This window comes from Pseudophryne corroboree, chromosome 10 (assembly GCF_028390025.1).
Source record: "Pseudophryne corroboree isolate aPseCor3 chromosome 10, aPseCor3.hap2, whole genome shotgun sequence".
Classification (NCBI taxonomy): domain Eukaryota; kingdom Metazoa; phylum Chordata; class Amphibia; order Anura; family Myobatrachidae; genus Pseudophryne; species Pseudophryne corroboree.
In genome coordinates, this window is record NC_086453.1 from 255,407,981 (window position 1) to 255,431,018 (window position 23,038).

A 23,038-nucleotide genomic window follows, 5' to 3' on the forward strand; every position below is an offset into this window, starting at 1 on the left:
AAATGGCTCAGGAGGCACTGGCTTGTACCAGAGCCAGATTTACACATAATATATGAGCCAAAGGGTACATGTGGGCATTATACACAGGTGCAGCAGTATATACTGCAAGAAATTTGGTGAGGTTTGATCAGAGATGTGCGGAAAAGATAGGCTGCCTGAGTTTTGATTATAAAAATTATTAGAATAATACAAATAAGCTATTTATATTATTTCTATTTTTCATATACTTTATATAGTCAGAATCCCAGCTTATACGTTAGTATGACAGGAAACTGATACTCAGGTATCTTAAGAACTTACAACACAAGAAGACATCCAGTAGGGACATATTTAGCAATTTTGTTTTTACTAAAATAATGTGAAAACTGATGTTTTCACACTATTTGCACATTATCTGAGTATCACATACATTTACCACAGAACTTTTGGAGGGGATTTTATATACAATCTCCTCTGTGACCTACAATTTGCATATAATGGGGCTGCATGGTAATGGTTAGCATTACTGCCTCACATCACTGAGGTCATGGGTTCGATTCCCACCATGGCCCTAATGGTGTGTAGTTTGTATATTCTTCTCCCCGTGCTTACACTGGTAGGTTAATTGGCTTCAACACAAAAATTAACCCTAGCATGAATGTGTGTGTTGTACATGTGGTAGGGAAAAAATACTTTGCAGAAGACTCTTGTGTGGGTGCACTCTTGTTATTTGTTATATGATTATTTATTAAGACATAGCTTTTATTAATTCTTTTAAAATAAATCCTCACTCTTATACTCCACCTTATTTGGTTAATAGGATATATTATATCTATATGCTCTAAAAGTGCTTGAAAAATGGAAATGTTCTGGTTAGTCTAATCACCAAAAAAGACTTGTAGGGGGATATAGACACTGTAGTTCTATATCCAATCCTAACCAACCAGCACAAGCGAAGCTTGTTTTAATGAGACCTCAATGGGTCATAATTAATCGGACCAGTCTTATCAGGAGTATGTGTTGTAACAGAATTATATATATATATATATAAAAATATAAAGGAGTTGCCTACTAATTGTCCCCGTATTTGAAAGACAATAGGTTTAGCTAATTTTTGGGCTTTAAATATCTGGTAGAAAGAAGGAGAAAACAGAAAAGAAGAGGAAAGATAAAAAAGGGAGGGGAGAGAAAAAGTGGTGATCCTGCTGTTGGTATCTGGTTGGAGGGGGTCATTAATTACAACACCGGGTATTCTCTGGGGGTCTCCCTCACAGGTACTGACCCAGCCCACCACCGTTTTGCTTCCAAGATCAGACGAGATCGGGCTCTGTCGGTGGGGTATGGTAGTAACTTTTGACGCAATTGGTCGAACCACCAATGAGAGTGCACCGAATAAAGATTGCAGAGAAAGGAAATGCGGATCTGCTGTCTACGTTAGACGCAGGTTTTCACCTGTGAATCATAAATGAGAGTCCGCTGATCTAAGAAAATTAAATGCTGCAGATGAAGATACAGGTAGGTTGAAGGGTGAGAGTACACATTCAGTATATGCTGAAATATCACCTATATTAAATTAACACCAGTTGATCCCACCTATAACCGCCATATACTGTAACGCTAGGCAAGGAACAATAAGCGATCAATGTCACAGAGATCGGGTGTTATTTGCAATAGGTACTAACAAATTGTTTGATAAATTAGACATACATATGTTATATCTAAAATCCCTGCTATGGGCTAGATTGAACTAAAAAGGCTGTAGCGCATATACCAAAAAGAGTGCTCCCCCAAGAGAAAGAAAAAATAATAATTTTTTTTTGATTGTAAATGCAACCCAGAATATGGGACTGTTGCACTAAAAAAGACAAAATATCTGGGGAGGAGTGTGTCCAATCACGAAGGTTTGTCATAAGAAAACCTGAATAGGTTTTGGTGTTTGTTAAATGATATAGGTTATAACAAGTTTGAACAAAGAATTTCTATGTGAAAAGATACAAAAAAATATACAAAAAAATATATACAAAAAAATACCAGTCCCTGCCCAGGTCCCTGGGTCAGGCTGGGGTTGCAAAGATCTGCATCATACTCCTGATGTCCGTGGTCAGAAGAGGAAAACGCGTTTCACCCGTCTTGCGGGCTTGTTCACTTCCAATGCTGCTAATTAGGGTGATAAGTCAGGTTTAAATACCTGTTGCTGAGAGCCCAGCCAATCACCGGGATCCAAGATTAACCATCTGATTGGTTTGCAGGTAACATGCTCAGGCCAGTGGAAATTACGTTTTTCCACTGGTTGCTAGGTTACCTTGTGCTGTTTATATGTTGCTAGAGTGAAGACGAGGGAATCCCCATGTATAGATGTAAGGTCGTACCCTGGCTGTTTGACACTGCGCCTCCGGACTTGCCGATAGCCGCATCGCTGGTGCCCCTTTGTTCCTCCCTAATACTCCGGGCAGAGACGGCACATGCCTTTGGGTAAATACCCGAGCGTCTCGTTGCTAGGCATTGCCGCGTCTCCCCGGCTTCAGAGGATGACGTCACCCCGTCTCCCCGGCATTCGGGCAGAGACGATACGTCACATCCGGTGGTGCCTGAGCATCTAGTTGCCTGGCAACCGGAAAGTGGGAGTTTCGTAGGGGCGGACAATTGTAGGGCACTTAATTACACTGTGCCCATGTGTAAGGGGTCCTGATGTTGACGGAAAAAAGGGGAAAGTTGGGGAAAGTGAACACAGAAGGAAACAAATACATGAGAAAGGAAAATTGTGAGAAAAGAAATATGTCTCAAAGTACATGGTCTATACATGGCCCTACCCTGCTCTTTAAAGAACTACATTATAAGCTAACAACCGGGGCTACCGGGGCACCACAAATCCCACAATAAGTAGCCCTATTCTTTTAACTAGATCTAGGAATAATCCCTCCCTATTTATCCAAGAATGTGAGACCTGATACCAATGGATGTTACCCTATCATCCTTACCTGGACAGCCGGGAAGACCTTATGCACCTGTTAATAATTTACAGCAGGCGATGTCACACCTAAATACAGATATTTAATCTTTTTCTGTACTTTGAGACATATTTCTTTTCTCACAATTTTCCTTTCTCATGTATTTGTTTCCTTCTGTGTTCACTTTCCCCAACTTTCCCCCTTTTTTCCGTCAACATCAGGACCCCTTACACATGGGCACAGTGTAATTAAGTGCCCTACAATTGTCCGCCCCTACAAAACTCCCACTTTCCGGTTGCCAGGCAACTAGATGCTCAGGCACCACCGGATGTGACGTATCGTCTCTGCCCGAATGCCGGGGATACGGGGTGACGTCATCCTCTGAAGCCGGGGAGACGCTGCAATGCCTAGCAACGAGACGCTCGGGTATTTACCCAAAGGCATGTGCCGTCTCTGCCCGGAGTATTAGGGAGGAACAAAGGGGCACCAGCGATGCGGCTATCGGCAAGTCCGGAGGCGCAGTGTCAAACAGCCAGGGTACGACCTTACATCTATACATGGGGATTCCCTCGTCTTCACTCTAGCAACATATAAACAGCACAAGGTAACCTAGCAACCAGTGGAAAAACGTCATTTCCACTGGCCTGAGCATGTTACCTGCAAACCAATCAGATGGTTAATCTTGGATCCCGGTGATTGGTTGGGCTCTCAGCAACAGGTATTTAAACCTGACTTATCACCCTAATTAGTAGCATTGGAAGTGAACAAGCCCGCAAGATGGGTGAAACGCGTTTTCCTCTTCTGACCACGGACATCAGGAGTATGATGCAGATCTTTGCAACCCCAGCCTGACCCAGGGACCTGGGCAGGGACTGGTATTTTTTTGTATATATTTTTTTGTATATTTTTTTTGTATCTTTTCACATAGAAATTCTTTGTTCAAACTTGTTATAACCTATATCATTTAACAAACACCAAAACCTATTCAGGTTTTCTTATGACAAACCTTCGTGATTGGACACACTCCTCCCCAGATATTTTGTCTTTTTTAGTGCAACAGTCCCATATTCTGGGTTGCATTTACAATCAAAAAAAAAAAAAAAAATTTTTTTTTCCCTTTCTCTTGGGGGAGCACTCTTTTTGGTATATGCGCTACAGCCTTTTTAGTTCAATCTAGCCCATAGCAGGGATTTTAGATATAACATATGTATGTCTAATTTATCAAACAATTTGTTAGTACCTATTGCAAATAACACCCGATCTCTGTGACATTGATCGCTTATTGTTCCTTGCCTAGCGGTACAGTATATGGCGGTTATAGGTGGGATCAACTGGTGTTAATTTAATATAGGTGATATTTCAGCATATACTGAATGTGTACTCTCACCCTTCAACCTACCTGTATCTTCATCTGCAGCATTTAATTTTCTTAGATCAGCGGACTCTCATTTATGTTTCACAGGTGAAAACCTGCGTCTAACGTAGACAGCAGATCCGCATTTTCCTTTCTCTGCAATCTTTATTCGGTGCACTCTCATTGGTGGTTCGACCAATTGCGTCAAAAGTTACTACCATACCCCACCGACAGAGCCCGATCTCGTCTGATCTTGGAAGCAAAACGGTGGTGGGCTGGGTCAGTACCTGTGAGGGAGACCCCCAGAGAATACCCGGTGTTGTAATTAATGACCCCCTCCAACCAGATACCAACAGCAGGATCACCACTTTTTCTCTCCCCTCCCTTTTTTTCTCTTTTTTTTTTTTTCTCTTTCCTCTTCTTTTCTGTTTTCTCCTTCTTTCTACCAGATATTTAAAGCCCAAAAATTAGCTAAACCTATTGTCTTTCAAATACGGGGACAATTAGTAGGCAACTCCTTTATATTTTTATATATATATATATATATATATATATATATATATATATATAATTCTGTTACAACACATACTCCTGATAAGACTGGTCCGATTAATTATGACCCATTGAGGTCTCATTAAAACAAGCTTCGCTTGTGCTGGTTGGTTAGGATTGGATATAGAACTACAGTGTCTATATCCCCCTACAAGTCTTTTTTGGTGATTAGACTAACCAGAACATTTCCATTTTTCAAGCACTTTTAGTGCATATAGATATAATATATCCTATTAACCAAATAAGGTGGAGTATAAGAGTGAGGATTTATTTTAAAAGAATTAATAAAAGCTATGTCTTAATAAATAATCATATAACAAATAACAAGAGTGCACCCACACAAGAGTCTTCTGCAAAGTTGTTTTCTCTCCAGTTTTTTCTGACTCTGGGTGCACCACCAGGTACTAACAATTGTAGGTATACCTACCATACATATTTACTTAATTCTGGTTTAATAAATTATCTCTGAAATCTCAGGACTGGTGCGGGGTCACAACCTTGTTTAGGGAAAAAATACTGTAAGCTCCACTGGGGCAGGGACTGTTGTGAATGGTTGAGTATTCTCTGTAAAGCGCTGCAGAATATGTGTGCACTATATACATAACTGGTAATAAATAAATATAATTCACATCCTGATTGCATTTACCATACCGGTCCTCTAATGGGAAATTCTTCAATTATCAAATAATATTAGAGGCTTTCCTCAATTCTTTAGGTGATCTAGGAAAGAAATATTTGCGGCAGAACATTCTTCTGCTGCAGCTATACCTGGCAGAGAGACCGAGGAGAGGGATCTTTGCAGATCCTTCTCCCGTTCTCCCTCTTTCCCCGTGGACACCATGACACATACACAGCTGCTGACAGTAGTAGGTCTATGTCACTCTGAGCTATGTATGTGAAGCATAGGTTAGTGAGAGGGAGAGACTGCAATTACAGTAAAAAGTGTAAGATAAAGAAGAGGCATAGGGGTCTATTCATGTACATGATAAAAACTGAATTGTTACTTATCACTATGCATTACATCAGTTCGATGTGATATACAGCTTTGATAAGTAGCAATTCATGTATACTCACCTTTCCGGCGATGCGATCAGCTATCCTGGGCTGCAGCAGTGCTGTCTTCTTCTGTGGTTCCCTCTGCGGTGCTTGGAGTCGGCCGGTGAGCCCCTTCTGCCCATGTGCCGGTGGCTGAGGTACATGGATGCTGCAGGGGCTGCATTGAGCTTCCCTGCCGTTTCCGCACCCAAGTTTAAGATGGCAAATCTGAACTCCCTGGAGAAGCAGAAAGCTGGGCATTCCGTCCTTTCATGAATTGCACTCACCATACTAAAGTAAAGGAACTTCTCCATGGTAACCCGCTTTGTGAATAGTCCAAAGCAGAGAAAAGCCCTACTTTCTGCAAAATAGGGATCTTCTCTGCTTTATGAATAGTGTCATGGTGTGCAATGAGTTACACAAGTGAGGGATATGAGAGAGTGGAGATGTAGTGATGGAGAGAGTGACACGAGTGGCAGACAGCAGATGATGACTGTACTGCCAGCCTGCTACTGGCTCCCTCCCGATTTATAATGCAGCCACCAGAGCCAGTAGCGGATCTTGCTACGGGCACACAGGATTTTTGCAAGGGGCGCCGCCTTCAAGAGGGCGCCATGGCCATCCGGAGGGCGCTGCCGCCGTGGCAAGATCCGCTACTGGTGGTGCCCCCTGGTGCTGGCTGTCACTGCTGTACCTCACGGCATTGTGGAACGGCACATAGACACTAGGGCTCATGATTGACCTCTAGTGTCTATGTGGTGCTATGGGAGAGACGTCATGACGTCTCTCCCATAGATCAGAGGAACAGCGCCGGCGGACGGAGACGGAGACAGAGGGCAGCGGGCAGCAGCGGTCGGGAATCAGGAGCGGGGATGGTATTAATAAAAATGTTTTGTTTTTTTTAATTTATGTTTTTGCAAGCGGATCAACTAGGGGGCACAAACGGGGGCACAACTGTACTGGGGGCAATACCACTGGGGGGCATAAATGGGGCACAACTGTACTGGGGGCACAAACGGGGCACAACTCTACAGGGGACATAACTGACCATGCTCCTTTATGAAGCCACACCCCTATTTTCGCCCGGGGCGCCACAAGGGCTAGAACCGGCCCTGACCACAGCCTACCAAGGTAGCACTGGACGGCCGGGGGACACAGTAGGGTGCCCTGCAGACTTACTATGAAGGTTTTTGCAATTGCAAAACTTGTATGCTGGTAATGAACAAGCTGGAGAGGTGATTCGCCAGGACACGCAATGTTTCTCGCAAACTCTGTACTCGCAGCTTTATTTTAGTACAATCATGCAAATATTCTGAATATCACATTGCAACCAGCGGCAAATTTCATTTCTCTGACGTCCTAGTGGATGCTGGGAACCCCGTAAGGACCATGGGGAATAGCGGCTCCGCAGGAGACTGGGCACAAAAGTAAAGCTTTTGGACTACCTGGTGTGCACTGGCTCCTCCCCCTATGACCCTCCTCCAAGCCTCAGTTAGATTTTTATGCCCGGCCGAGAAGGGTGCACACTAGGGGCTCTCCTGAGCTTCTTAGTGAAAGTTTAGTTTTAGGTTTTTTATTTTCAGTGAGACCTGCTGGCAACAGGCTCACTGCATCGAGGGACTAAGGGGAGAAGAAGCGAACTCACCTGCTTGCAGAGTGGATTGGGCTTCTTAGGCTACTGGACACCATTAGCTCCAGAGGGACTGAACACAGGCCCAGCCTCGGAGTCCGGTCCCAGAGCCGCGCCGCCGGCCCCCTTACAGAGCCAGAAGAAAGAAGAGGTCCGGAAAATCGTCGGCAGAAGACATCCTGTCTTCACCAAGGTAGCGCACTGCACTGCAGCTGTGCGCCATTGCTCCTCAGCACACTTCACACTTCGGTCACTGAGGGTGCAGGGCGCTAGGGGGGGGGCGCCCTGAGCAGCAATAAAAACACCTTGGCTGGCGAAAATACATCACATATAGCCCCCAGGGCTATATGGATGAATTTTAACCCCTGCCAGATTCCACATAAAAGCGGGAGAAAAGGCCGCCGAGAAGGGGGCGGAGCCTATCTCCTCAGCACACAGGCTCCATTTTCCCTCACAGCTCCGCTGGAAGGACGTCTCCCTGACTCTCCCCTGCAGTCCTGCACTACAGAAACAGGGTAAAAAAGAGAGGGGGGCACTAATTGGCGTAATATTAACAATATAGCAGCTATAAAAGGGGAAAAACACTTATATAAGGTTATCCCTGTATATATATTGCACTCTGGTGTGTGCTGGCATACTCTCCCTCTGTCTCCCCAAAGGGCTAGTGGGGTCCTGTCCTCTGTCAGAGCATTCCCTGTGTGTGTGCTGTGTGTCGGTACGTTGTGTCGACATGTATGAGGAGGAAAATGATGTGGAGGCGGAGCAATTGCCTTTAATAGAGATGTCACCCCCTAGGGAGTCGACACCTGAGTGGATGAGCTTATGGAAGGAATTACGTGACAGTGTCAGCTCTTTGCAAAAGACAATTGACGACATGAGGCAGCCGGCTACTCAGCTTGTGCCTGTCCAGGCGTCTCAAAAGCCATCAGGGGCTCTAAAACGCCCGTTACCTCAGATGGTAGATACAGACGTCGACACGGATACTGACTCCAGTGTCGACGGGGAAGAGACAAACGTGACTTCCAATAGGGCCACACGTTACATGATTGAGGCAATGAAAAATGTTTTACATATTTCTGATAATACCAGTACCACTAAAAAGGGTATTATGTTCGGTGAGAAAAAACTACCTGTAGTTTTTCCTGAATCTGAGGAATTAAATGAGGTGTGTGATGAAGCGTGGGTTTCCCCCGATAAAAAACTGATAATTTCTAAAAAATTATTGGCATTATATCCTTTCCCGCCAGAGATTAGGGCGCGTTGGGAAACACCCCCTAGGGTGGATAAAGCACTCACACGCTTATCAAAACAGGTGGCTCTGCCCTCTCCTGAGATGGCCGCCCTTAAGGATCCTGCTGATAGAAAGCAGGAGGGTATCCTAAAATGTATTTACACACATACTGGTGTTATACTGCGACCAGCAATCGCCTCAGCCTGGATGTGCAGTGCTGGGTTGGCTTGGTCGGATTCCCTGACTGAAAATATTGATAACCTAGACAGGGACAGTATATTACTGACTATAGAGCATTTAAAAGATGCATTTCTATATATGCGTGATGCACATCGGGATATTTGCCGACTGGCATCAAGAGTAAGTGCGCTGTCCATTTCTGCCAGAAGAGGGTTATGGACGCGACAGTGGTCAGGTGATGCGGATTCCAAACGGCATATGGAAGTATTGCCTTATAAAGGGGAGGAGTTATTTGGGGTAGGTCTTTCAGACCTGGTGGCCACGGCAACGGCTGGGAAATCCACATTTTTACCCCAGGTCGCCTCTCAACATAAGAAGACGCCGTATTATCAGGCGCAGTCCTTTCGTCCCCATAAGGGCAAGCGAGCGAAAGGCTCCTCATTTCTGCCCCGGGGCAGAGGAAGGGGAAAAAGGCTGCAACAGACAGCCAATTCCCAGGAGCAGAAGCCCTCTCCCGTTTCTGCCAAGTCCACAGCATGACGCTGGGGCTTTACAAGCGGACTTAGGCACGGTGGGGGCACGTCTCAAGAATTTCAGCGCGCAGTGGGCTCACTCGCAAGTAGACCCCTGGGTCCTTCAGGTTGTATCTCAGGGGTACAAATTGGAATTCGAGACCTCTCCCCCTCGCCGTTTCCTAAAGTCTGCTTTACCGACGTCTCCCTCCGACAGGGAGGCAGTATTGGAAGCCATTCACAAGCTGTATTCTCAGCAGGTGATAATCAAGGTACCCCTCCTGCAACAGGGCAAGGGGTATTATTCAACGCTGTTTGTGGTACCGAAGCCGGACGGCTCGGTGAGACCTATTTTAAATCTGAAATCCTTGAACACTTACATACAAAGGTTCAAGTTCAAGATGGAGTCACTCAGAGCAGTGATCGCGAACCTGGAAGAAGGGGACTATATGGTGTCTCTGGACATCAAGGATGCTTACCTCCATGTCCCAATTTACCCTTCTCACCAAGGGTACCTCAGGTTTGTGGTACAGAACTGTCACTATCAGTTTCAGACGCTGCCGTTTGGATTGTCCACGGCACCCCGGGTCTTTACCAAGGTAATGGCCGAAATGATGATACTTCTTCGAAGAAAAGGCGTCTTAATTATCCCTTACTTGGACGATCTCCTGATAAGGGCAAGATCCAAGGAACAGTTAGTAGTCGGAGTAGCACTATCTCAAGTAGTGTTACGGCAGCACGGGTGGATTCTAAATATCCCAAAATCACAGCTGATTCCGACGACACGTCTGCTATTCCTAGGGATGATTCTGGACACAGTCCAGAAAAAGGTGTTTCTCCCGGAGGAGAAAGCCAGGGAGTTATCCGAGTTAGTCAGAAACCTCCTGAAACCAGACCGGGTCTCAGTGCATCAATGCACAAGGGTCCTGGGAAAAATGCTGGCTTCCTACGAAGCGATTCCATTCGGCAGATTCCACGCAAGAACATTTCAGTGGGATCTGCTGGACAAATGGTCCGGATCGCATCTTCACATGCATCAGCGGATAACCCTGTCCCCAAGGACAAGGGTGTCTCTCCTGTGGTGGTTGCAGAGTGCTCATCTTCTAGAGGGCCGCAGATTCGGCATTCAGGACTGGGTCCTGGTGACCACGGATGCCAGCCTGAGAGGCTGGGGAGCAGTCACACAGGGAAGAAATTTCCAGGGCTTGTGGTCAAGCCTGGAAACGTCACTTCACATAAATATCCTGGAACTAAGGGCCATTTACAATGCTCTAAGCCAAGCAAGACCTCTGCTTCAGGGTCAGCCGGTGTTGATCCAGTCAGACAACATCACGGCAGTCGCCCACGTAAACAGACAGGGCGGCACAAGAAGCAGGAGGGCAATGGCAGAAGCTGCAAGGATTCTTCGCTGGGCGGAAAATCATGTGATAGCACTGTCAGCAGTGTTCATTCCGGGAGTGGACAACTGGGAAGCAGACTTCCTCAGCAGACACGACCTCCACCCGGGAGAGTGGGGACTTCATCCAGAAGTCTTCCACATGATTGTAAACCGTTGGGAAAAACCAAAGGTGGACATGATGGCGTCCCGCCTCAACAAAAAACTAGACAGGTATTGCGCCAGGTCAAGGGACCCTCAGGCAATAGCGGTGGACGCTCTGGTAACACCGTGGGTGTACCAGTCAGTGTATGTGTTCCCTCCTCTGCCTCTCATACCCAAGGTACTGAGAATTATAAGACGGAGAGGAGTAAGAACTATACTCGTGGCTCCGGATTGGCCAAGAAGGACTTGGTACCCGGAACTTCAAGAGATGCTCACAGAGGACCCATGGCCTCTACCTCTAAGAAGGGACCTGCTCCAGCAGGGACCCTGTCTGTTCCAAGACTTACCGCGGCTGCGTTTGACGGCATGGCGGTTGAACGCCGGATCCTGAAGGAAAAAGGCATTCCGGATGAAGTCATCCCTACCCTGATCAAAGCCAGGAAGGATGTAACCGCACAGCATTATCACCGTATTTGGCGTAAATATGTTGCGTGGTGCGAGGCCAGGAAGGCCCCTACAGAGGAATTTCAACTGGGTCGTTTCCTGCATTTCCTGCAAACAGGACTGTCTATGGGCCTCAAATTAGGGTCCATTAAGGTTCAAATTTCGGCCCTGTCGATTTTCTTCCAGAAAGAACTAGCTTCAGTTCCTGAAGTTCAGACGTTTGTCAAGGGGGTACTGCATATACAACCTCCTTTTGTGCCTCCAGTGGCACCCTGGGATCTCAATGTGGTTTTGGGGTTCCTAAAATCACATTGGTTTGAACCACTTACCACTGTGGACTTAAAATATCTCACATGGAATGTGGTAATGCTGTTGGCCCTGGCTTCAGCCAGGCGCGTGTCAGAATTGGCGGCTTTGTCCTATAAAAGCCCTTACCTGATTTTTCATACGGATAGGGCAGAATTGAGGACTCGTCCTCAGTTTCTCCCTAAGGTGGTTTCAGCGTTTCACCTGAACCAGCCTATTGTGGTACCTGCGGCTACTAGGGACTTGGAGGACTCCAAGTTACTGGACGTAGTCAGGGCCCTGAAAATATATGTTTCCAGGACGGCTGGAGTCAGAAAATCTGACTCGCTGTTTATACTGTATGCACCCAACAAGCTGGGTGCTCCTGCTTCTAAGCAGACTATTGCTCGTTGGATTTGTAGTACAATTCAGCTTGCACATTCTGTGGCAGGCCTGCCGCAGCCAAAATCTGTAAAAGCCCATTCCACAAGGAAGGTGGGCTCATCTTGGGCGGCTGCCCGAGGGGTCTCGGCGTTACAACTTTGCCGAGCAGCTACTTGGTCAGGGGCAAACACGTTTGCAAAATTCTACAAATTTGATACCCTGGCTGAGGAGGACCTTGAGTTCTCTCATTCGGTGCTGCAGAGTCATCCGCACTCTCCCGCTCTGGGAGCTTTGGTATAATCCCCATGGTCCTTACGGAGTTCCCAGCATCCACTAGGACGTCAGAGAAAATAAGAATTTACTTACCGATAATTCTATTTCTCGTAGTCCGTAGTGGATGCTGGGCGCCCATCCCAAGTGCGGATTATCTGCAATACTTGTACATAGTTACTGTTAACTAATCGGGTTATTGTTGTAGTGAGCCATCCTTAGAGAGGCTCCTTTGTTATCATACTGTTAACTGGGTTCAGATCACAAGTTGTACGGTGTGATTGGTGTGGCTGGTATGAGTCTTACCCGGGATTCATAAATCCTTCCTTATTGTGTACGCTCGTCCGGGCACAGTATCCTAACTGAGGCTTGGAGGAGGGTCATAGGGGGAGGAGCCAGTGCACACCAGGTAGTCCTAAAGCTTTACTTTTGTGCCCAGTCTCCTGCGGAGCCGCTATTCCCCATGGTCCTTACGGAGTTCCCAGCATCCACTACGGACTACGAGAAATAGAATTATCGGTAAGTAAATTCTTATTATCACAACCATATTACAATATAGGGTTTGTGACAAATGGACCCAATGGTATCCCTATTAGCACAAGTGGGGACAATAGGAAACTCACAAAGAGCCAAGTTATGTTAATACACAAACAAGCTGTCAAGCATCAACACATTCAACAGAATAAGAAAAAAACAACGCACAATAGAATTACAGTATAACAGCGCCAGACTGGCCATCTGGAAATTGTTGCAAATGCCTGAAGGGCCGATGGTCTGTTGGGCCAGTCCGGCCACACAAAGAGCAGGGTTGGGTGTGCGCAGCGCAGCTTTGCAGCTTTCTGGTTGACTATCCCCCTGCCCGGCCATGGCTGACGTACATATGTATGCATTGTATATGTGTATGTATGTGTCACCAGTCCCGCAAATGCTTGCTCATTGACATGGAATGGGATATTATAGTTTTGCAAGTTCTCATGTGTGCACGGCACATCCACCAGGTGCAGTAATGTATTGTATCAGCAGTAGACTGACGTGATACAGCCATGTCAGAGGTCACTAGAGGAGTTAGGTCTCTATTTGCTAAGCCTTGGATGGAGATAAAGTGGACAGAGATAGAGTTCCTACCAATTAGCTCTTAACTGTCATTTTTTTAAACACAGCCTGTATCCAGTGCCGTAACTAGACATTTTAGCGCTGTGTGCAAGAAACAGCATTGGCGCCCCCCCCCCCCATATAGAAAACAGGTCCAGTGCGCGTGCGTCGTAGGCACGCGCCGAAAATATAGGGGCGTGGCTTCATGGGAAGGGGCATGGCCACAGAGCTCCCTTTTACACATTAAGCAGACAGTCACCTTTTTACTAGAGATGAGCGGGTTCGGTTTCTCTGAATCCGAACCCGCCAGAACTTCATGTTTTTTTTTACGGGTCCGAGCGACTCGGATCTTCCCGCCTTGCTCGGTTAACCCGAGCGCGCCCGAACGTCATCATGACGCTGTCGGATTCTCGCAAGGCTCGGATTCTATCGCGAGACTCGGATTCTATATAAGGAGCCGCGCGTCGCCGCCATTTTCACACGTGCATTGAGATTGATAGGGAGAGGACGTGGCTGGCGTCCTCTCCGTTTAGACACTTGATTTACTAATTTTGGGGAGCATTAGGAGTACTCAGTAGTGTACAGTGCAGAGTTTTGCTGATAGTGACCAGTGACCACCACTTTTATTTATAATCCGTTCTCTGCCTGAAAAAAGCGATATACAGCACACAGTGACTCAGTCACATACCATATCTGTGTGCACTGCTCAGGCTCAGGCCAGTGTGCTGCATCATCTATATATATTATATATCTGTCTGACTGCTCAGCTCACACAGCTTATAATTGTGGGGGAGACTGGGGAGCACTACTGCAGTGCCAGTTATAGGTTATAGCAGGAGCCAGGAGTACATAATATAATCCGTTCTCTGCCTGAAAAAAGCGATACACAGCACACAGTGACTCAGTCACATACCATATCTGTGTGCACTGCTCAGGCTCAGGCCAGTGTGCTGCATCATCTATTATCTATATATAATATTATATATATCTGTCTGACTGCTCAGCTCACACAGCTTATAATTGTGGGGGAGACTGGGGAGCACTACTGCAGTGCCAGTTATAGGTTATAGCAGGAGCCAGGAGTACATAATATTATATTAAAATTAAACAGTGCACACTTTTGCTGCAGGAGTGCCACTGCCAGTGTGACTAGTGACCAGTGACCTGACCACCAGTATATAATATTAGTAGTATACTATCTCTTTATCAACCAGTCTATATTAGCAGCAGACACAGTACAGTGCGGTAGTTCACGGCTGTGGCTACCTCTGTGTCGGCACTCGGCAGCCCGTCCATAATTGTATATACCAGTGACCTAACCGTGGTTTTTTTTTCTTTCTTTATACATACATACTAGTTACGAGTATACTATCTCTTTATCAACCAGTCTATATATTAGCAGCAGACACAGTACAGTGCGGTAGTTCACGGCTGTGGCTACCTCTGTGTCGGCACTCGGCAGCCCGTCCATAATTGTATATACCACCTAACCGTGGTTTTTTTTTCTTTCTTTATACATACATACTAGTTACGAGTATACTATCTCTTTATCAACCAGTCTATATATTAGCAGCAGACACAGTACAGTGCGGTAGTTCACGGCTGTGGCTACCTCTGTGTCGGCACTCGGCAGCCCGTCCATAATTGTATATACCACCTAACCGTGGTTTTTTTTTCTTTCTTTATACATACATACTAGTTACGAGTATACTATCTCTTTATCAACCAGTCTATATATTAGCAGCAGACACAGTACAGTAGTTCACGGCTGTGGCTACCTCTGTGTCGGCACTCGGCAGCCCGTCCATAATTGTATATACCACCTAACCGTGGTTTTTTTTTCTTTCTTTATACATACATACTAGTTACGAGTATACTATCTCTTTATCAACCAGTCTATATATTAGCAGCAGACACAGTACAGTAGTTCACGGCTGTGGCTACCTCTGTGTCGGCACTCGGCAGCCCGTCCATAATTGTATATACCACCTAACCGTGGTTTTTTTTTCTTTCTTTATACATACATACTAGTTACGAGTATACTATCTCTTTATCAACCAGTCTATATATTAGCAGCAGACACAGTACAGTAGTTCACGGCTGTGGCTACCTCTGTGTCGGCACTCGGCAGCCCGTCCATAATTGTATATACCACCTAACCGTGGTTTTTTTTTCTTTCTTTATACATACATACTAGTTACGAGTATACTATCTCTTTATCAACCAGTCTATATATTAGCAGCAGACACAGTACAGTGCGGTAGTTCACGGCTGTGGCTACCTCTGTGTCGGCACTCGGCAGCCCGTCCATAATTGTATATACCACCTAACCGTGGTTTTTTTTTCTTTCTTTATACATACATACTAGTTACGAGTATACTATCTCTTTATCAACCAGTCTATATATTAGCAGCAGACACAGTACAGTGCGGTAGTTCACGGCTGTGGCTACCTCTGTGTCGGCACTCGGCAGCCCGTCCATAATTGTATACTAGTATCCAATCCATCCATCTCCATTGTTTACCTGAGGTGCCTTTTAGTTGTGCCTATTAAAATATGGAGAACAAAAATGTTGAGGTTCCAAAATTAGGGAAAGATCAAGATCCACTTCCACCTCGTGCTGAAGCTGCTGCCACTAGTCATGGCCGAGACGATGAAATGCCAGCAACGTCGTCTGCCAAGGCCGATGCCCAATGGCATAGTACAGAGCATGTCAAAACCAAAACACCAAATATCAGTAAAAAAAGGACTCCAAAACCTAAAATAAAATTGTCGGAGGAGAAGCGTAAACTTGCCAATATGCCATTTACCACACGGAGTGGCAAGGAACGGCTGAGGCCCTGGCCTATGTTCATGGCTAGTGGTTCAGCTTCACATGAGGATGGAAGCACTCAGCCTCTCGCTAGAAAACTGAAAAGACTCAAGCTGGCAAAAGCACCGCAAAGAACTGTGCGTTCTTTGAAATCCCAAATCCACAAGGAGAGTCCAATTGTGTCGGTTGCGATGCCTGACCTTCCCAACACTGGACGTGAAGAGCATGCGCCTTCCACCATTTGCACGCCCCCTGCAAGTGCTGGAAGGAGCACCCGCAGTCCAGTTCCTGATAGTCAGATTGAAGATGTCAGTGTTGAAGTACACCAGGATGAGGAGGATATGGGTGTTGCTGGCGCTGGGGAGGAAATTGACCAGGAGGATTCTGATGGTGAGGTGGTTTGTTTAAGTCAGGCACCCGGGGAGACACCTGTTGTCCGTGGGAGGAATATGGCCGTTGACATGCCAGGTGAAAATACCAAAAAAATCAGCTCTTCGGTGTGGAGGTATTTCACCAGAAATGCGGACAACAGGTGTCAAGCCGTGTGTTCCCTTTGTCAAGCTGTAATAAGTAGGGGTAAGGACGGTAACCACCTCGGAACATCCTCCCTTATACGTCACCTGCAGCGCATTCATAATAAGTCAGTGACAAGTTCAAAAACTTTGGGTGACAGCGGAAGCAGTCCACTGACCAGTAAATCCCTTCCTCTTGTAACCAAGCTCACGCAAACCACCCCACCAACTCCCTCAGTGTCAATTTCCTCCTTCCCCAGGAATGCCAATAGTCCTGCAGGCCATGTCACTGGCAAGTCTGACGAGTCCTCTCCTGCCTGGGATTCCTCCGATGCATCCTTGCGTGTAACGCCTACTGCTGCTGGCGCTGCTGTTGTTGCCGCTGGGAGTCGATGGTCATCCCAGAGGGGAAGTCGTAAGCCCACTTGTACTACTTCCAGTAAGCAATTGACTGTTCAACAGTCCTTTGCGAGGAAGATGAAATATCACAGCAGTCATCCTACTGCAAAGCGGATAACTGAGTCCTTGACAACTATGTTGGTGTTAGATGTGCGTCCGGTATCCGCCGTTAGTTCACAGGGAACTAGACAATTTATTGAGGCAGTGTGCCCCCGTTACCAAATACCATCTAGGTTCCACTTCTCTAGGCAGGCGATACCGAGAATGTACACGGACGTCAGAAAAAGACTCACCAGTCTCCTAAAAAATGCAGTTGTACCCAATGTCCACTTAACCACGGACATGTGGACAAGTGGAGCAGGGCAGGGTCAGGACTATATGACTGTGACAGCCCACTGGGTAGATGTATGGACTCCAGCCGCAAGAACAGCAGCGGCGGCACCAGTAGCAGCATCTCGCAAACGCCAACTCTTTCCTAGGCAGGCTACGCTTTGTATCACCGCTTTCCAGAATACGCACACAGCTGAAAACCTCTTACGGCAACTGAGGAAGATCATCGCGGAATGGCTTACCCCAATTGGACTCTCCTGTGGATTTGTGGCATCGGACAACGCCAGCAATATTGTGTGTGCATTAAATATGGGCAAATTCCAGCACGTCCCATGTTTTGCACATACCTTGAATTTGGTGGTGCAGAATTTTTAAAAAAACGACAGGGGCGTGCAAGAGATGCTGTCGGTGGCCAGAAAAATTGCGGGACACTTTCGGCGTACAGGCACCACGTACAGAAGACTGGAGCACCACCAAAAACTACTGAACCTGCCCTGCCATCATCTGAAGCAAGAAGTGGTAACGAGGTGGAATTCAACCCTCTATATGCTTCAGAGGTTGGAGGAGCAGCAAAAGGCCATTCAAGCCTATACAATTGAGCACGATATAGTAGGTGGAATGCACCTGTCTCAAGAGCAGTGGAGAATGATTTCAACGTTGTGCAAGGTTCTGATGCCCTTTGAACTTGCCACACGTGAAGTCAGTTCAGACACTGCCAGCCTGAGTCAGGTCATTCCCCTCATCAGGCTTTTGCAGAAGAAGCTGGAGGCATTGAAGGAGGAGCTAACACGGAGCGATTCCGCTAGGCATGTGGGACTTGTGGATGCAGCCCTTAATTCGCTTAACAAGGATTCACGGGTGGTCAATCTGTTGAAATCAGAGCACTACATTTTGGCCACCGTGCTCGATCCTAGATTTAAAGCCTACCTTGGATCTCTCTTTCCGGCAGACACAGGTCTGCTGGGGTTGAAAGACCTGCTGGTGACAAAATTGTCAAGTCAAGCGGAACGCGACCTGTCAACATCTCCTCCTTCACATTCTCCCGCAACTGGGGGTGCGAGGAAAAGGCTCAGAATTCCGAGCCCACCCGCTGGCGGTGATGCAGGGCAGTCTGGAGCGACTGCTGATGCTGACATCTGGTCCGGACTGAAGGACCTGACAACGATTACGGACATGTCGTCTACTGTCACTGCATATGATTCTCTCAACATTGATAGAATGGTGGAGGATTATATGAGTGACCGCATCCAAGTAGGCACGTCACACAGTCCGTACTTATACTGGCAGGAAAAAGAGGCAATTTGGAGGCCCTTGCACAAACTGGCTTTATTCTACCTAAGTTGCCCTCCCACAAGTGTGTACTCCGAAAGAGTGTTTAGTGCCGCCGCTCACCTTGTCAGCAATCGGCGTACGAGGTTACATCCAGAAAATGTGGAGAAGATGATGTTCATTAAAATGAATTATAATCAATTCCTCCGCGGAGACATTGACCAGCAGCAATTGCCTCCACAAAGTACACAGGGAGCTGAGATGGTGGATTCCAGTGGGGACGAATTGATAATCTGTGAGGAGGGGGATGTACACGGTGATATATCGGAGGGTGAAGATGAGGTGGACATCTTGCCTCTGTAGAGCCAGTTTGTGCAAGGAGAGATTAATTGCTTCTTTTTTGGGGGGGGTCCAAACCAACCCGTCATATCAGTCACAGTCGTGTGGCAGACCCTGTCACTGAAATGATGGGTTGGTTAAAGTGTGCATGTCCTGTTTTGTTTATACAACATAAGGGTGGGTGGGAGGGCCCAAGGACAATTCCATCTTGCACCTCTTTTTTCTTTTCTTTTTCTTTGCATCATGTGCTGATTGGGGAGGGTTTTTTGGAAGGGACATCCTGCGTGACACTGCAGTGCCACTCCTAGATGGGCCCGGTGTTTGTGTCGGCCACTAGGGTCGCTAATCTTACTCACACAGTCAGCTACCTCATTGCGCCTCTTTTTTTCTTTGCGTCATGTGCTGTTTGGGGAGGGTTTTTTGGAAGGGACATCCTGCGTGACACTGCAGTGCCACTCCTAGATGGGCCCGGTGTTTGTGTCGGCCACTAGGGTCGCTAATCTTACTCACACAGCTACCTCATTGCGCCTCTTTTTTTCTTTGCGTCATGTGCTGTTTGGGGAGGGTTTTTTGGAAGGGCCATCCTGCGTGACACTGCAGTGCCACTCCTAGATGGGCCCGGTGTTTGTGTCGGCCACTAGGGACGCTAATCTTACTCACACAGCTACCTCATTGCGCCTCTTTTTTTCTTTGCGTCATGTGCTGTTTGGGGAGGGTTTTTTGGAAGGGACATCCTGCGTGACACTGCAGTGCCACTCCTAGATGGGCCCGGTGTTTGTGTCGGCCACTAGGGTCGCTAATCTTACTCACACAGTCAGCTACCTCATTGCGCCTCTTTTTTTCTTTGCGTCATGTGCTGTTTGGGGAGGGTTTTTTGGAAGGGACATCCTGCGTGACACTGCAGTGCCACTCCTAGATGGGCCCGGTGTTTGTGTCGGCCACTAGGGTCGCTAATCTTACTCACACAGCTACCTCATTGCGCCTCTTTTTTTCTTTGCGTCATGTGCTGTTTGGGGAGGGTTTTTTGGAAGGGCCATCCTGCGTGACACTGCAGTGCCACTCCTAGATGGGCCCGGTGTTTGTGTCGGCCACTAGGGTCGCTAATCTTACTCACACAGCTACCTCATTGCGCCTCTTTTTTTCTTTGCGTCATGTGCTGTTTGGGGAGGGTTTTTTGGAAGGGACATCCTGCGTGACACTGCAGTGCCACTCCTAGATGGGCCCGGTGTTTGTGTCGGCCACTAGGGTCGCTTATCTTACTCACACAGCGACCTCGGTGCAAATTTTAGGACTAAAAATAATATTGTGAGGTGTGAGGTATTCAGAATAGACTGAAAATGAGTGTAAATTATGGTTTTTGAGGTTAATAATACTTTGGGATCAAAATGACCCCCAAATTCTATGATTTAAGCTGTTTTTTAGTGTTTTTGGAAAAAAACACCCGAATCCAGAACACACCCGAATCCGACAAAAAAAATTCGGTGAGGTTTTGCCAAAACGCGTTCGAACCCAAAACACGGCCGCGGAACCGAACCCAAAACCAAAACACAAAACCCAAAAAATTTCAGGCGCTCATCTCTACTTTTTACACATTATAACACCAGAGTCCTCCTTTTTACACATTAAGCAGGCAGAGCCCCCTTCTTACACATTAGGCAGGCAGAGTCCCCCTAGTTCTTTATTTATTACACTTATTTCCTAATGACGGGCTATTGCCCGAAACATGGCGAATAAATAACTACCTATCTACACACTAAGGACTCCAGAGTGCCGCAATCTCTATAATATATATATATATATATATATATATTTATACAAAACTTGGAAAAAAGGCGGCACTCAGAGACGGCGTGGTAACAAAAGCATGTATTAAATTCTCATAATTGCCGACGTTTCGGGGCAATTCCGCCCCTTTATCAAGGTGAGGTACGGGAAATAACAAAGACAACCACAAGACAACTTACCTAAATAGAGAAGAGAAGACACAGCCCGGCAACCCGTGAAGTCCAGTCGTCAGTCCAGACTTCACGGGTTGGTTGGGCTGTGTCTTCTCTTCTCTATTTATGTAAGTTGTTTTGTGGTTGTCTTTGTTATTTCCTGTACCTCACCTTGGCAAAAGAGCTGAATTGCCCCAAAACGTCGGCAATTATGAGAATTTAATACATGTTTCTGTTACCATGCCGTCTCTGAGTGCCACCTTTTTTCCAAGTTTATGCATCTACGCTTTTAGGAGGGCACCGGAGCACCTTATACGTTTGAGTGAAGTGCCGGTCCGTTTATCTATTATATATATATATATATATATATATATATTAGTGATGAGCGGGTTCGGTTCCTCGGAAACCGAACGCCCCCCAACTTCACCCATTTTACACGGGTCCGAGGCATACTCGGATTCTCCCGTATGGCTCGGTTAACCCGAGCGCGCCCGAACGTCATCATCCCGCTGTCGGATTCTCGCGAGATTCGGATTCTATATAAGGAGCCGCGCATCGCCACCATTTTCACTCGTGCATTGGAAATGTTAGGGAGAGGACGTGGCTGGCGTCCTTTCCGTTTATTAATGTTGCTGCAAATATTTGTGCTTATTGCTTAATTGTGGGGACTGGGGAGCAGCTGTATTATATAGGAGGAGTACAGTGCAGAGTTTTGCTGATCAGTGACCACCAGTTTTATCCGTTCTCTGCCTGAAAAATGCTCCATATCTGTGCTCAGTGTGCTGCATATATCTGTGCTCACACTGCTTTATTGTGGGGACTGGGGACCAGCAGTATTATATAGGAGGAGTACAGTGCAGAGTTTTGCTGACCAGTGACCACCAGTATTATACGTTGTCTGCCTGAAAAACGCTCCATATCTGTGCTCAGTGTGCTGCATATATCTGTGCTCACACTGCTTTATTGTGGGGACTGGGGACCAGCAGTATTATATAGGAGGAGTACAGTGCAGAGTTTTGCTGACAGTGACCACCAGTATTATACGTTGTCTGCCTGAAAAACGCTCCATATCTGTGCTCAGTGTGCTGCATATATCTGTGCTCACACTGCTTTATTGTGGGGACTGGGGACCAGCAGTATTATATTAGAGATGAGCGCCGGAAATTTTTCGGGTTTTGTGTTTTGGTTTTGGGTTCGGTTCCGCGGCCGTGTTTTGGGTTCGACCGCGTTTTGGCAAAACCTCACCGAATTTTTTTTGTCGGATTCGGGTGTGTTTTGGATTCGGGTGTTTTTTTAAAAAAACCCTAAAAAACAGCTTAAATCATAGAATTTGGGGGTAATTTTGATCCCAAAGTATTATTAACCTCAAAAAACATAATTTACACTCATTTTCAGCCTATTCTGAACACATCACACCTCACAATATTATTTTTAGTCCTAAAATTTGCACCGAGGTCGCTGTGTGAGTAAGATAAGCGACCCTAGTGGCCGACACAAACACCGGGCCCATCTAGGAGTGGCACTGCAGTGTCACGCAGGATGGCCCTTCCAAAAAACCCTCCCCAAACAGCACATGACGCAAAGAAAAAAAGAGGCGCAATGAGGTAGCTGACTGTGTGAGTAAGATTAGCGACCCTAGTGGCCGACACAAACACCGGGCACATCTAGGAGTGGCACTGCAGTGTCACGCAGGATGTCCCTTCCAAAAAACCCTCCCCAAACAGCACATGACGCAAAGAAAAAAAGAGGCGCAATGAGGTAGCTGTGTGAGTAAGATTAGCGACCCTAGTGGCCGACACAAACACCGGGCCCATCTAGGAGTGGCACTGCAGTGTCACGCAGGATGTCCCTTCCAAAAAACCCTCCCCAAACAGCACATGATGCAAAGAAAAAGAAAAGAAAAAAGAGGTGCAAGATGGAATTATCCTTGGGCCCTCCCACCCACCCTTATGTTGTATAAACAAAACAGGACATGCACACTTTAACCAACCCATCATTTCAGTG

The 23,038-nt window shown here is 46.5% G+C and overlaps 1 protein-coding gene and 2 pseudogenes across 2 annotated transcripts in view; 1 reads left to right on the forward strand and 2 right to left on the reverse strand.

Annotated features, from left to right (window-relative positions):
* Positions 1–23,038, reverse strand: part of LOC134965483 (interleukin-18-like) — a 150,251-nt gene that overhangs the window by 43,092 nt on the left and 84,121 nt on the right. The gene's annotated exons all lie outside the window — the stretch shown is intronic.
* On the reverse strand, positions 1,213–1,331 carry LOC134967070 (5S ribosomal RNA; annotated as a pseudogene).
* On the forward strand, positions 4,491–4,609 carry LOC134967071 (5S ribosomal RNA; annotated as a pseudogene).